At 39.2% G+C, this 15389-nt stretch overlaps 1 pseudogene; it reads left to right on the top strand.

The window, feature by feature from the left end:
* The first annotated feature begins 11304 nt into the window (after positions 1–11304).
* Positions 11305–11777, top strand: LOC128781532 (nuclear transport factor 2 pseudogene; annotated as a pseudogene).
* Positions 11778–15389: the final 3612 nt, after the last annotated feature.

Genomic DNA, 15389 nt, shown 5'->3' on the forward strand with positions numbered 1-15389 from the left:
TTTGCTGCATAAATGTGCTGTGTATAATGCACATCCACATTTTCATGCACATTATACATGGGATTATTATACCCATGGTATGTAATCATTATCCCCATGTATGATGCACATCCTTATTTTCCCCTCAAAAATTTGGGCATAAAGTACACATTATATATGGCAAACTATGGTAAGTTCTTTGGCTACTCCATTTCCTATACTGTTCTTAACATCCCTGTCTATTTCGTACCTACTAATTTGTACTTCTTAATCCCTGCACCTTTTCCCCTATTTCCCCCTTCCCCCTCCCAAGTGATAACCCTCCAAATGATCTCCACATCTATGGTTTTCTTCTTGTTCTGCTTGTTTGCTTAGTTTGTTTTTTAGATTCAATTGTTGATAGTTGTGAACTTGTTGCCATTTTAATGTTCATAGTTCTGATCTTTTTATTATATAATTCCCTTTAACATTTCATATATTAATGGCTTGGTGATAATGTACTCCTTTAGTTTTACCTTCTCTGGGAAGCACTTTATCTGCCCTTCCATTCTAAATGATAGCTTTGCTGGATAGAGTAATTCAGGTTGTAGGTCCTTGCTTTTCATCACTTTGAATACTTCTTGCCAGTCCCTTCTAGCCTGCAAAGTTTCTTATGAGAAATCAGCTGACAGTCTTACAGGAACTCCTTTGTAGGTTAACTATCTGCTTTTATCTTGCTGTTTTAAGATTCTTTATCTTTAACCTTTGGCATTTTAATTATGATTTGTCTTAGTGTGGTCCTCTTTGGGTCCATCTTGTTTGGGACTCTTTGTGCTTCCTGGACTTGTATGTCTATTTCCTACACCATATTAGGGAAGTTTTTTTTTCATTATTTTTCAAATAAGGTTTCAATTTCTTTCTCTTCCTCTTCTGCCACCACCCCTATGATTTGGATGTTGTACATTTGAAGATGTCCCAGAGGCTCCTTAGCCTATTCTCATTTTTTTTGTATTCTTTTTTCTTATTCCTGTTCTGATTTAATGTGTCTTTCTTCCTTATGTTCCAAATGGTTAATTTGATGCTTGGCTTCATCTCCTCCACTGTTGGTTCCCTATAGATTTTTCTTTATTTCACTTGATCTAACTTTCATTTCTGCCTGGGTCTTTTTTATGCCCTTGAAGTACCCAATGAGTTCCTTCAGCATCCTGATAAACAGTGTTTTGAACTTTGCATCTGATGGGTTGCTTATCTCAATTTCATTTAGTTCTCTTTCTGGAGTCTTTCATTTGGCCCATATTTCTTTGTCTCCTCAATTTGGCAGCCTTCTGTGTTTGTTTCTGTATATTAGTAGAGCACTTTGACTCCCTTAGTAGTGGCCTGTTGTAGAAAAACACACCTGTAAGATGTATTGGGCAGAGGCTTATGTAATCGCCAAGGCAGGGCGACCCGTATTACGGCTCTGTTGCTCTGCATGAAAAAGGGCTCAAAGAGGGGGCAATGATGCTGCCTGGCCTCTGGAGTTTTGCCCAGGAAGAAGCTGTGTCCTGGCACTCACCCTGATGCCAGTCACTTCAGTATCTCCCTGTATGCTATTGGTTTCCTTCCAGCTGTTGCCCTGGTGCTGAATCCCAGAGGGAGTGGGTCTATGTGAGTCCTAAATCCTTTGCAGGCTCTTTAGGAGGAGTCTCTTGAGGATCCCGCAGTTTCTTCTGCCACCCCAGGCCCCACTGGTTTTTACAGGCAGAAGTTATGGGGACTTATCTTCCTGGAACCCTAAGCTGGGTGGTGTGGTCTGGGGCTGGGATTCCTCGCTCAAGAGGTATCCCTCCCAATTTTCATCCAAGACACATGGATGTAAGACTGCTCCATTCCACTCCTCTTCACATGTCTCTGCCCCTCCTACCCGTCTGGATGAATGTGGCTTCTTTAAATCCTTGGTTGTTGGACTTCCATACAGCTTGATTTTCTAATGATTCTGAGTGGTTTTTGTTTTGTAGTCTAGTTAGTTTTTTCTGTAGTTATGTGAGGAGGTGAGGCGTGTTTACCTATGCCTCCATCTTGACTAGAAGTTCACATACGACTTCTTGAAAAGAAAAGGGGGTGGTCTGTGTTAAGGAAAAAATCATCAGTATAAGTGGAATAGTGCAACAAAAGCCAAGCTGCAGCAGGTTAAACAGTGAATGGAAGATGAGGAAATGGAGGCAGACGTCCCATTCAATGTACTTGGATAATAAGGGAAGAAGAAAGATAGTATCTAGCTCAGCTAGGGTCCTTTAAATTATCATACATTACTGGTGTTGAGAAGAGCTAGATGTAAATGCCACAAGATTAAGTAAGATTACTTGGGAATTAATATAAATAGAGAATTCTGAGGCATAAGCTCGGGGGCACCTCTGTGTTTAGAGGTCAAAAAAATGGACACTAAAAAAGCACAAATAATTTAGTAAAATACAGATAAATATGACTACATTAAATTTAACACTTCTATATGGGAAGACAACATAGGCAGCTAAAAGACAAGCCAAGATTGGGGGAGGGGGGTGGGATCCACCTAACCAAAAAAGCAACTAGTAAATAGAATTTATAAGGAATTTCTAAGAATCAATGACAAAAAGATGACCCAACTGTACATATTTATATATGTATGTGTGTGTGAATGTACATACATATACATATATATGTTTAACTTCCCCAGTAATCTAGGAAATGCTTATTGAGGTAACAAGATACCATTTTGCATTCACTTGTACAAGTAGAAAAATTTAATAATTCAACAGAGCAAATTTTGGCAAGGATGTAGAACAAATGGAACTCATGTGCTGTTTGTAGATATGCAGAACAGTATGATTTGGAGAGCAATTTGGCAGTACCTAATAAGGTTGAAGAAATATATATATCTTATAACCCTGCAATTCCATTGCTGGGTACCAAGATACTCATTAAAGCATCATTTGTATTAGTGACAACTTGAACACACCAAAATCTAATGTCTACCAACACAAAAATGGATGAATAGGGGTATAATTCATATATTAAAATACTATAAAAGCAGATTTTCCAGCCATGATTAAGAGATATCAGTCTAGTCTTCCTGCCATAAACAACTAGAAAAATGGAAAAATTTATGAGGCAGCTACTTTCAGGCAAAGGACAACAGGAAGCACCAGACTGATTCCTGATCACCTAGAGCCTCTACTTGGGGACAATATCCCAACTGTAGTGAAGAGAGCGAGAGTCTGACCAGAGCAGAGTGATCTACTGGGCTGAAGAGGCAGAGATCAGACTTAGGGATAACTGTAATACCTGTAAACCACTGGGCAGAGCAAGGGAAAGAGGGTGCCATACAGATAGGGAGTTCCAGAAGTTCATGTGTGAGTCCTCCATAGATTTGTGACTAAAGGCTGGTGTGATGATTAATTTTATGTCTCAACTTGATTGGGCCATGGGGTGCCCAGATATCGTTAAATATTGTTTGTGGTTGCGTCTATGAGAGTGTTTCTGGATGAGAATAACACTGGAATTGGTAGATTCAGTAAAGAAGATGGCCCTTTCCAAGTGGGTGGGCCTCAAACAATCTGTTGAAAGCCTGAATAGGACAAAAAGGCCGAGTAAGAATTCTTTCTGCTTGGCTCTCTTTGAGCTGGGGACACTGGTCTTCTACTGCTCTCAGATTTGGACTTGGACTAAAAATCACATTACTGGCTCTTCTGATTTTTGGCCTTTGGCCTTGGACTAGAATTACATTATCACCTCTCTTAGCTCTCCAATTGCTGACTACAGATCCTGCTACTTCTCAGCCTTTATAATTGCATGAGCCAACTCCTAATAATAAACATGGGGCAGGCGGTGTCCATCCTATTGGCTGTGTTTCTCTGGAGGCCCCTGAATAATGCAGTGAGGCTGTAAATACAGAGTGAGATCGCCTGAGGTGTACTAGAAGCAGGTACTATATGGGGTTGAGTTTAGAACAGAAATCCTAGAGTGAGAGCAGTCACTAGATGAGAGCACTGCCAGGGGAAGTTGTGGCCCTGCCAAAGCAGAGAGATCGTGTAAACCCGTATTTAACATCCTTGGCATCCAGCTGAAGTGGCAGAAAATTTACATCTTGGGTTAATGACCAGAGCACAGATAAGTCCCACTCTAGGTTGGTCCCAATAAAGCCTAATGTCAAACCGTGATAAGATCCACAGGAAAAGAATTTGGAGGTTGAGTCTTACCAAGTTACGGGGCTTGGGAAAACATTTAGGCTCTCCATTGATCTATACAAACAAAACAAAACAAAACCAAGCCATGCCCTGGCTGGTGAGGCTCAGTGGATTGAGCGCCGAACTGCGAACCAAAGTGTCACTGGTTCCGTTTCCAGTCAGGGCGCATGCCTGGGTTGTGGGCCAGGTCCCCACCAGGAAGCACGTGAGAGGCAACCACACATTGATGTTTCTCTCCCTCTCTTTCACCTTCCCTTTCCCTCTCTCTAAAAATAAATAAATAAAAATCTTAAAAAAAAACCCAAACAACCAAGCCTAACAAAGTATAAGTCATTATTAGCCTGTAATTATATTGCCTGCTAAAATAATAATCCATATACTTCATGGAGAGATAACAGACTCTGAAGTATTGTTCACAATGTACAATATTCAATAAAGTCACTTACACATACAATAAAAAAAAAAAAAAGAAAATGTGATCCACACTCTAGAAAAAAGCAATGTGTAGAAATGAATCCAAATGTTAGACTTAGCCAACCAAGATTGTAGATATGTCCAAATAATTACAGGAATACATGGTTTTAGTGAGTGAATATATAGGGAATCCTTAGAAAGAAGTGCAAATTACAAGTTTGAAACATACTACAAAATAAAATAATTGGAAAAATTCACTGGATAGGCTTAACAGCAGATCGGAGATCGCAAAATAAAGTCAGTGAATTTAAGGACAGATCAGTAGAAACTAAAATTTAAATATCTGCATATACTGCATTTTGCCACATATAAAGCGTACCAACATTTTTGTGTGCATTACAGATGGCATTATTATACCCATGCTAAGTAGTCATTATACTGCATCCTTATTTTACCCTAAAAAATTTGGGCAAAAATGTGTGCATTATACACTGCAAAATACGGTAAGTAGACCTGCACAGTTCAAATCTGAGTTGTGCAAAGGTCGACTGTGTTTTCGATCTGCAGTTGGGAACCTGCATATGCAGAGGGCCAATTAAAGTTTTACATGGATTTTCAACTATGCCTTGTGTTAGCACACCTAACCGCTGTGTTGTTCAAGGGCCAACAATACTTACAGATTCAAGTGAAAAGACAACATAACTTATGGAATGCTGTGACGGCAGTGCTCAGAAGGAAATGTACAGATGTAAACACCCACACTTAAAATGAGGAAAGCCCTGACTACTGTGGCTCGGTCGGGTGTCATCCCGCAAACTGAAAGGTTGCTGGTGGGATTCCTGGTCACCATACATGCCTGGGTTGTAGGTTCGGTTCCTGGTCTGGGTACATAGGAGAGGCAACTGAATGATGTTTCTCTCCCTCTCTTTCTCCGTGCCTTCCTCTCTCTCTAAAAATAAATAAATAAAACATTTAACAAAAATAAAATAAAATGAGAAAAGATCTCAAAGCAATAACCTAACTTTATACCGTGGGGAGCTGGAAAATAAAGAGCAAACTATACACAAAGCTAGCAGAAGAAAGAAAATAATGATTAGGGTAGAGATAAATAGTATACAGAATAGAATACAATAGTGGATTGATAAAAACCGAAGTGTTGGTTCTTCAAAAATACAGGGTCTGGCACAAATAACACCCCCTTTTTATTACAAAATCATAAGCATAGAATTCTGTAACATAACAATATCACACTCAAGCACACCATATGACATTTTAGGTGAAATGTTCAAATTAAAATAAATTATTATACCCTTATTATTACCCAACCAACCACACTCAAACAGGCCTTACTTCAGCTGGACCATGTATTTTTAAAATGGACAAACCTATAGAGACTGACAAAGAAAAAAGATAAATAACTAAAATCAGAAATGCAAGTGGAGATATCACTACCAACCTTACAAAAATAAAAAGCATTATAAGAAAAACTATGAACAATTATACACCAAAAAATTTGATAACCTAGATGAAATGGACAAATTCCTTGCAACATGTAAATGACCTAAACTGACTGAAGATGAAATTGAAATCTCAATAAACCTGTAACAAGTTAAAAAAAAAAAAAAGGCTGAATCAGTGATCAAAAACCTCCCAACAAATAAAGAACCAGGTGGCTTCACAGATACCAAAACCAGATAAATATATCACAAGAAAATTATACACTACTATCCTTTGTGAAGACAGATGCAAAAATCCTCAACAACACACTAGTAAACCAAATCCAGCAGCACATAAAAAGGATTACACATCACGAACAAGTGGGATTTATCCTAGGAATGCAAAGCTGGACTTTTAAATGACTTTCAACATACAAAAGTCAATATAATACTTCACAGTAATACAATGAAGACTAAGACAATCATTCAGTTGATGCAAAAAAAGAGGCGTTTGATAAAATCCAATATCCTTTCATGATTAAGTTCTCACAAAACTAGAAATAGAAAATTCCTCAACACGATGAGAGTTATTTATGAAAATTCTACAGCTCAGCATCCTTGATGGTGAAAGACTGAAAGCTGTACTACGTGGTCAAGAACAAGACAAGGATGCATGCTTTAACTGCTATTCGACACTGCACTAGAAGTTCTAGCCAAAGATGTTAGACAAGAAAAAGAAATAAAAGGATCCAAATTCCAAAGGAAGGAGTAACACTATCTCTATCTGTAGATGACATGATCCTACATATTTTAAAAATCCCAAAGAATTCACAAGAAAGTCATTGGAGATAATAAAGTCAACAAGACTACAGGGTATAATATCAACTCACAAAATCAGTCATGTTTGTATATACCAGCAATAATCTAAAAAGTAAATTATGAAAGCAATTCCAGTCACAATAGAATCTCAGATAAGAGTAAAATTTCCAGGCACAAATTTAGCCAAGGAGGTGAAAGATTTGTACACTGAAAACAGCAAAACATTGCTGAAAGAAATTAAAGAACACCTAAACAAATAGAAAGACATCCCATGTTCATTGGAAGACAATATTGCTAAGATGGCGATAGTACCCAAAGCAATCTATAGATTCAATGGATTGCCTATTAGAATTTCAACAGCCTTTTTTTGAAGAACTGGGAAAGTCAATCCTCAAATCCACATAGAATTGTGAGGGGCAATTCAGGCCCCAAGTAGCCAGAACAATATTGAAAAAGAACAAGGTTGAAGGACTTATGCTTCCCAATTTCAATAGTTACACAAAGCTACAGTAAACAGTGTAGTTTTGGGCATAACGGTAGATATATAGATCAATGGAAACAAACTTAAGAGTCCAGATATAACTATGCCCATATGTCTATGGCAAATCGATTTTCAACACAGGTGCCAAGTCCCTTCAATAGTAAAAGAAGAGTCTCTTCATCAAATGGTGCTGGGACAACTGTATTTCCACATGAAAAAGAATGAAGTGGAACCCTACTTCACACCACATGTAAAAACTGACTCGAGGTGGATCTATAACCTAAATGTAAGAGCTAAGATCATAAAACTTCTAGAAGAAAACACAGGTAAATCTTCATGACCTGGGATTTCATGCTAAAAGCATTAACAGCAGAATTAAAAAACCTGACTTCAACAAAATTAAAAACTTTTGTGCATCAAGAAAGTGCAAAGACAATCCACTGACTAGGAGAAAATATTTGCAGATTGTGTATGATAAATGTTTAATATCCAGAATAAATAGCAAATCTTTACAACAAAAAGAGAAACAGTCCAATTAAAAATGGGCAAAGGACTGAAGACATTTCTCCAAAGACAGTATCATCACTCACTAAGGAAATGCAAATCAAAGCCACGAGGTACCATTTCACACCCACTAGGATGGCTGTAACTTTTAAAAAAAGAAAGTAAGTGTTGGTGAGGATATGGAGAAATCGGAAGCTTCACATAGTGCTGTGAAAAGCAGTCTGACAATCCCTCAAAAGTTAAACATAGAATTATCATATGATCTACACAATTTCATTCCCAAAACATGGAAGCAAGAACTTGAAAAGAATGCCAATTGAAAATATACCAATTAAAAAAAAAAACAGACAAAAGACTTGACTGAACAGTTCGCTGACAAACATGAAAAGATACTCACCATCAGTATTAGAGAAATGCAAATTAAAATCACAATGAGATATCATCTCACATACAGGAGGATGCCTACTATTAAAAAAAAAAGAAAGTTTGGGAGGATATGGAGAAATTGGAATCCTTATGCATTAATAATGGGATTGTAAAATGTTGTAACTGCTATAGAAAATTATTTGGAGTTTCCTCAAAAAATTACAAATAGAATTACCATATACCCAGCAATCTCACTTCTAGGTGTATGTCTGAAGGAAACGAAATCACTGTCTCGAAGAGATAGCTGCATCATTACAGCATTATTCACAATAACCAAGACACGGAAACCACCTTAGTGTCTACCGACAGATAAATGGATAAAGAAAACATGGTATACATACACAACAAAGTATTATTCAGCCATAAAAAAGCAGAAAATCCTGGCTTTTGTGACAACATAAAGACAAATACTGTATGTTCTCACTTAAATGTGGAATCTAAAAAAAGCCAAACTCATAGAAACAGAAAGGAGAGTGGTAGTTGCTGGGGCTGGGGGACATGGGGAGATGTTGTTCAAAGGGTATAAACTTCCAGCTTTCAGATGAGTAAGTTTTGGGGACTGGATGTACATAATGTGACAATAATTAACAATACTGTATTAGATACTTGAAAGTTGAGAATAGATCTTAAATGTTATCACTATACACAGACACAAACAGTAATTATGTGAGTAAATGGAAGTGTTAACTAACCTGTGGTAATAATTTCATATTACATATTATGAAACTTACATATTACATATTATGTAATATGTAACAATATTATATAACAATAATATCTCAGTAAAGCTAGGGGAAAATAACAATGTATTGTAGGGCTTATATCATGTGTAAAAGTAAAATACGTAACAACAATAACAGAAGGGACAGGAAATGAAAAGTATACAGGGTAGGGCAAAAGCACATTTACTGTTGTTTGTATAGAAAATAATACAATAGAAAATAAATAATAATACAAGAGTAAACACTGTGTTTCATATACTCAAAACTGGAAACCTACTTTCCCCCCACCCTGTAGTATAAAGTTCTCATGCTACACATGATGTGCCTGCTATCACCTGAAGGTAGATGCTGATGAGTTAAAGATGCATACTATAAACTTTAATCACTAAAATAATAAAATGAAAATTGTTAATTAGTCAACAAAGGAGGTAATGGAATAACAAAAAGTACTGAATTAATTCAAAAGAATGCAGAAAAAAGGGAAAAAATAAATATAAAACAAACAGCAAGATGATAAAAGCAAACCTAAAATGTCAATAACAACATCAAAAGTTAATGATCTAAATACCTCAATTTACAGGTTTGGTAAAGTAAAAGGCATTTAACAAAATTCAATATCCATTTATGATTAAATTAAAAATCTCCCAGCAAGCTAGGATCAGAAAGGAACTTCTTTAACCTAATAAAGGACAAGTTAGAAGCCCACAGCTAACACCACACTTAATGAGGAAAGACCGGAACAGGGAAAGGATGTCCACTCTCATCAGGTCTATTCAACATTACCAGGGCAATAAAGACAAGAGAAAGAATGAATTGACATATAAATTGTAAAAGATGTTAAAAGGTTCTTTATTTGCAGATGACACAATTGTGTTCACAGAAAATCTCAAGCAATCTATAAAAAACAAACAAAAAACCCCTTCTGAACTAATGAGTGAATTTAGCAAGATTATAGGAAAAAACATGGCCAATATACAAAATCAATCACACTTCTATATGCTAGCAACAAATTATTGAAATTTTATATTTAAAAATACAGTAACAGCATAAAACATGAAATACTTAGAGATAAATTTAACAAAACATGTGCAAGACTTCTACATTAAAACATTACACTCAATCTACAAAACATTTTTGACAGAAACTAAAGCAGATCTAAATAAATGGACAGGTGTATGCTCATGGACTGGAAGCTTCAGTATTGTTAAGGTAGCCATTATGCTCATATTGATCTATATTGATTTGCTGCAACTCTAGTGAAAAATCCCAGGGGTTTTTTGGTAGAAATGGACAAGCTGATTTAAAATTTACATGGCTATCTAGAATAGCCAAATCAATTTTGACAAAAGAAATGATAACAATACCAAAGTTGGAGGACTCACATTACTAGGCTTTAAGACATCAGTGAAAGTTATTGTTATCAAGACAGTGTGTTGTGGGCATAAACATAGACAAACAGCTCAGTCGAACAGAATGGAGAGTTCAGAAAAAGACACATATGCGGTGAACTGATGTTCTGTATTGGCAGCGTCACAATGCAGTGGAGAAGATGCTGCAACACTGGACATACTAGTTATCTGTTACAACGTAACAAATTACTCCGCAGCTTAGTCAACACAAATTTCTTATCTTACAGTTTCTGTGAGGAATTTGGGAGTGGCTTACACAGGTAGTGCTGGCTCAGGACTCTCCTGAGGTGAGGGTGAGGACATCAGTGAGGGCTCTGGTCACTGACGAAGGCTCAAGTAAAGCTGCAGGATCCTCTTCCAAGACAGTTCACTCACATAGTTATTTGGAAGAGGCCTCAGCTCCTCACCCTGTGGATCTCTTCCTACGTCCGCTTAAGTGTGTCCTCACCACATGCCAGCTGGCTTCCCACAGAGTGGGTGATCCAAGAAAGAGAGAGCAAGGGGGAGCCACAGTGCCTTTTATGCCTTAACCTTGGGTCATAATGCCACCATTTCTTCACATTCTATTCACTAAAGTCAAGTCATTAAATACAGCCCACACCTAAGAGGAGAGGAATTAGGCCCTATCTTTTGAAGAGAGGAGTGTGAAATAATTTATGGGCAGATAATAAAATGCCCACACTAGGTATCCACGTGGAACAAAATGAATCTCAATCCCTACCTCACACCATACACACAAAATTATTTCAAAAATGGGTCAGAGGACCAGATAAAAGGTAAAACTATAAAACTTCTAGAAGGAAACACAGGAAATAATTTGGGCAGCATTAGGATAGGCAGATTTCTTAGAACACAAAGCACCATTACAAAATTCGATGTCGTACACTAGCAGTATATATCAATGTCAAAAACGGCGTTGAGTGGAGGCAGATCACGCTGGGTTGTTGCTGCTGTTGCCGCCGCCATCATGCCAGCCCCTCAGGTCTCAACAAAGCTGGGTGATGCTCCAGAATGGGAGACAAGCCAAACAGGGAGCAAGTTGGATCTAGCTTCATTCAACATTGCTACCAGTCATTTGATAACGATAGAACCAAACTGGATGCAATTTACATGGATGAGTCACGCCTTACATGGGAAGGTCAGAAATTCAAGGGGAAAGCTGCCCTGAAGAAGTTGTGGAGAAGTTGTCCAGCCTTCTGTTCCAGAAAAGCCAGCACAGCATCATGGCACAAGACCATCAGCCCACGCCAGATAGCTGCACCATCAGCATGGCTGTGAGCGGGTATGAGGCTGATGAAGACCCCATCATAGGGTTCCACCAGGTGTTGCTATCAAAGAACATCAATGATGCCTGGGTTTGCACCAGTGGTATATTCAGGCTTGCCCTGTACAACTTTGGCTGACCTCCTCCCAGCCAGGCAATCATGCTGTTTCCTCCTCCCTCCTCTTCCCCATACTATTCACCCGCCTCCAGATACAAGCAAGCAGGGCTGCGGTGGGAGCGGGTGCAGTGTGCTGCTGCTACCTATGTATTGTGCGTGCTGTTTGGACGCTAACCGAGTTACATCGGACAGGAGGAGTTTGTGCTGTACTAGTGCATGCTTTGGGAAAGCCTGATGTGAAAGGTGGTCTTTTGTTTTTATTAATTTTTAATCTATTGACAAGTTGCTCTTAGTAACCCAAAGTGAAGGAGAAAGCAGCTACCTTGCAGCCCAGATAATGATTTGTTCGGAAGTTTCAATACTTCACAATACAATAAAATCAAAGTTTTCTTAACAAAAAAAGTTTTCTGTCAAAACCAATGTTGAGTGCAAAAAGAAGTAGTATAATAATATATGCAAAGTTAAAGAATACGGTACAATAACATACCTAAAATGGATACATACATATATATTAAGAGTATAAATGTGTGCAGGGGAAAACATCAACTTCAATATTGTGTTTACCTTGGAAGAAGAAGAGAAAGAAGGGAAATGGCATCCAGGTGGGGCACACAAAGGGATTTTAACTATGTCCATAATGTATTGTTGTTTTAAAATATCTGAAACATAGCAAAATATAAACATTTGGTAAAACTGGGTGATAGAGCCCTGGCTGGTGTGATTCAGTGGATTGGGTGCCAGCTTTTGAACCTATGGGTCGCTGGTTCAATTCCCAGTCAGGGCATGTGCTTTGGGTTGTAGGCCAGGTCCCCAGTAGGGGGCGTGCGAAAGTCACCCACACATTAATGTTTCTCTCCCTCTCTTTCCCCCTCCCTTACACCTCTCTAAAAATAAATAAAATCTAAAAATAAAAGAATTTATTTAACAACAAAACAAAACTGGGTGACAGATACACAGGGTATTCATTGTACATTTCTGAGGTCTGAAATACTTCAAAATAAAAAACAATTTTAAATGAATGGGGTCAGCAAGCTCTGACCTGTGAGTGGGCTGCCTGTCTTTGCATAAAGTTTCATTGGAACACACACACAGTGGATTATGTATTGTCTGGGGCTGCTTTCCTACCACAGCAGCGGAGTCAGTAGTTGTGTAGAGGCCATGTGGCCTCTGAGTCTAAAAGATTTTCTGCCTGGCCTTGATTTATATCATCTATAGTGTGTGGCTCAATGTCTTAAACATAGTAGGCTTTCAAGAAATGTGTTAAGTACTCATAAACAGTGTATATTGGTTTTTTGTTGAATGAATATTAATTGAGCTCCTACTAAATGCCAGGTAATGTTGTAGGTACTGATTATATACAGTGAAGAAGACAGAGCCAGGTATAACACTCAAATTTTCTTTGTCCTGGGATCCACGTTGTCTCAGGGTGTGATGTAGGAGGACTTCATTGGGCTACTTTCCACTAGAGGGCAGCCTGAAGCTTGCCCAAAAAGGTGTAGTAATAGCTCTTAAACCCGACGATCTAATATTACCAGGAAAGAACCGTCAGGAAGGATAAAACACCAAACTAACCTAAGGTTTGTATTTATTCTCTCAAGACGGTTCTTCTTTGTTTTTATTGTTGACACTATTACAGATGTCCCCATTTCCCCTTCCCTCACGCATCTACACAGACCCTGCCCTCCCTTCTGGCCATCAGCACGCTGTTGTATATCTACGGGTTATGCATATATATTCTTTGGCTAGTCCCTTTCACCTTCTTTCATCCAAGATTGTTGTTAACAAAATTATAAAATGGGTCAAATTTGCCTTTGGAACTCCTAGCCTCCTATTTCTTCACCTTTTCTACCCTTTTCCCTGCAAAGGTAGAGAGAAACATTGCAGGCACCACCTATAAGTAAAACATGTGGGAGGGACGAGCAGGTGCATCTCTAACTAATAGATCAGTCAGGGTGAGAAGGGAGAGGAGGTACCTGGGGAGGGAGGGGTGAACCTGGGAAGCACAGAACTGCAGGCCAGAAGCCACTCTGAAAGCAGAAATGCTTGTGTACTTGCTTGCACACAGATACCAAGGCTGGTAACTACCACATTAAAAGAAGAGAAGAAACATGTATCTTCTATTTATTAGAGCACCCACTACCTACTTTGTGCCACACAGTGTACAGCAATGAACACTACAGACAGTGCCAGCCCTCAAGAAGCGCAGTTTACCAGGGAAGTCAGACATCAAAAACCAGAAATGTGCTAAAAGCACTGGAGTAGTAAAGACTTTCAGTTACTAATAGCCTAAGAAACCAAGTGTAGTGGCAGAAAACATTATCCTCAGGGATTCTGTGATTTCAGCGGACTGGCTTCTTTCTGTGTCAGGAAGATTAGAAGGCCATGGCTGGCTGATGGTAGGGGGCTAGAATCACCTAGAGGCATCTTTGCTAATAGCTAGTGGCTGATGCTGTCATTTGAGACTTCTGCTCAAATCCAAACTGTGGGATGGAACATGTACACCTTTCTTCTCCATGTTGTCTTTCCAAATGGGTTAGCTTGGGCTTCCTCAGAGTATAGCAGCTTAATTCTAAGAGCATGCATTCCCAGAAAGAAGGGTGGAAGTGCATAGCATTTTGCTGACCCAGCCTCAGAAGTCCTATAGCATTGCTTCTGTCCTACGTTATTTGGTCAGGCAACCACAAAGATCTGCATAGGTTCAAGGAGAAGAGACATACACCACCAACGCCCACCACTCGGTAGAAGCAGCACTAAAGTTACATGGTAAGAAGAGCATGTGGGAAGGGAGATGTTACACTGTGTCCATCTTCAGAAAACACAATCTGCCACCAGCTGTCATGACAGCAGAGGGTGGCAGGGGGCGAGTAACAGCAAAGGCCTCTGTGAGGAAGCCTTGTCTTCAGCTAAGGGGGACAGGCGACTAAGAGGAGCCTGGGGGACAGTCTCAGGTAGAGGAATCAACATGTGTAAATGGTGAGCTCCAGAGCAGGGCTATCGTGTTTGAATGATGTGTTTCACTGTGAAGAAAGCAGAAAGCGTAAGGGAAACGCACTGCAAGAGCAGGAAACAGAGGGAAGACATCAAGGGCCCTGGGTCAAACCCTCTGTGCCAGACCGCCTGAGAACAGCAGCAGTGTCCAGTTGGTGGTGTCTTTTGAAGAGAGGGGCTAGAGAGGACAGCAGCAGGCAATGACCACCCCCAAACTGATGAAAGTGAGGGAAACCCTGTATGGTTTAGTTACCATCCAACTACCCCAGGGGGTCCCAGTATGGCAGACAAAAGTTAAAACTGTCCAATTCTTATCCAGATAAAGTAATGGAAGTCTAAAGAAAATCACTAAGCCCAGACAGACTCCATCTGCCTCTAATATGCCTGAGGCAGCCATGGGTAAAAGAGTTGGCACAAGGCACATCAACAAAACAGTGGAGATGGGGAGACCCAGCAAGTCCAGAGTAACAAACTCACAGTGCTGTCACTTAGGCATCTGCTACCCTGTACTCTTTCCCCTTGCCCTCAATTCAGATCAGTGACTGAGTGGGCTTTTTCCTCATTTCATACTTGGGACTGAATGTGTTTCAAGCTAGTCTTGTCCCAAGAACTGACTCTTGAGACGATGGAAAATCAACTGAGCGC

The sequence above is a fragment of the Desmodus rotundus genome, chromosome 1 (assembly GCF_022682495.2).
Source record: "Desmodus rotundus isolate HL8 chromosome 1, HLdesRot8A.1, whole genome shotgun sequence".
Lineage (NCBI taxonomy): Eukaryota > Metazoa > Chordata > Mammalia > Chiroptera > Phyllostomidae > Desmodus > Desmodus rotundus.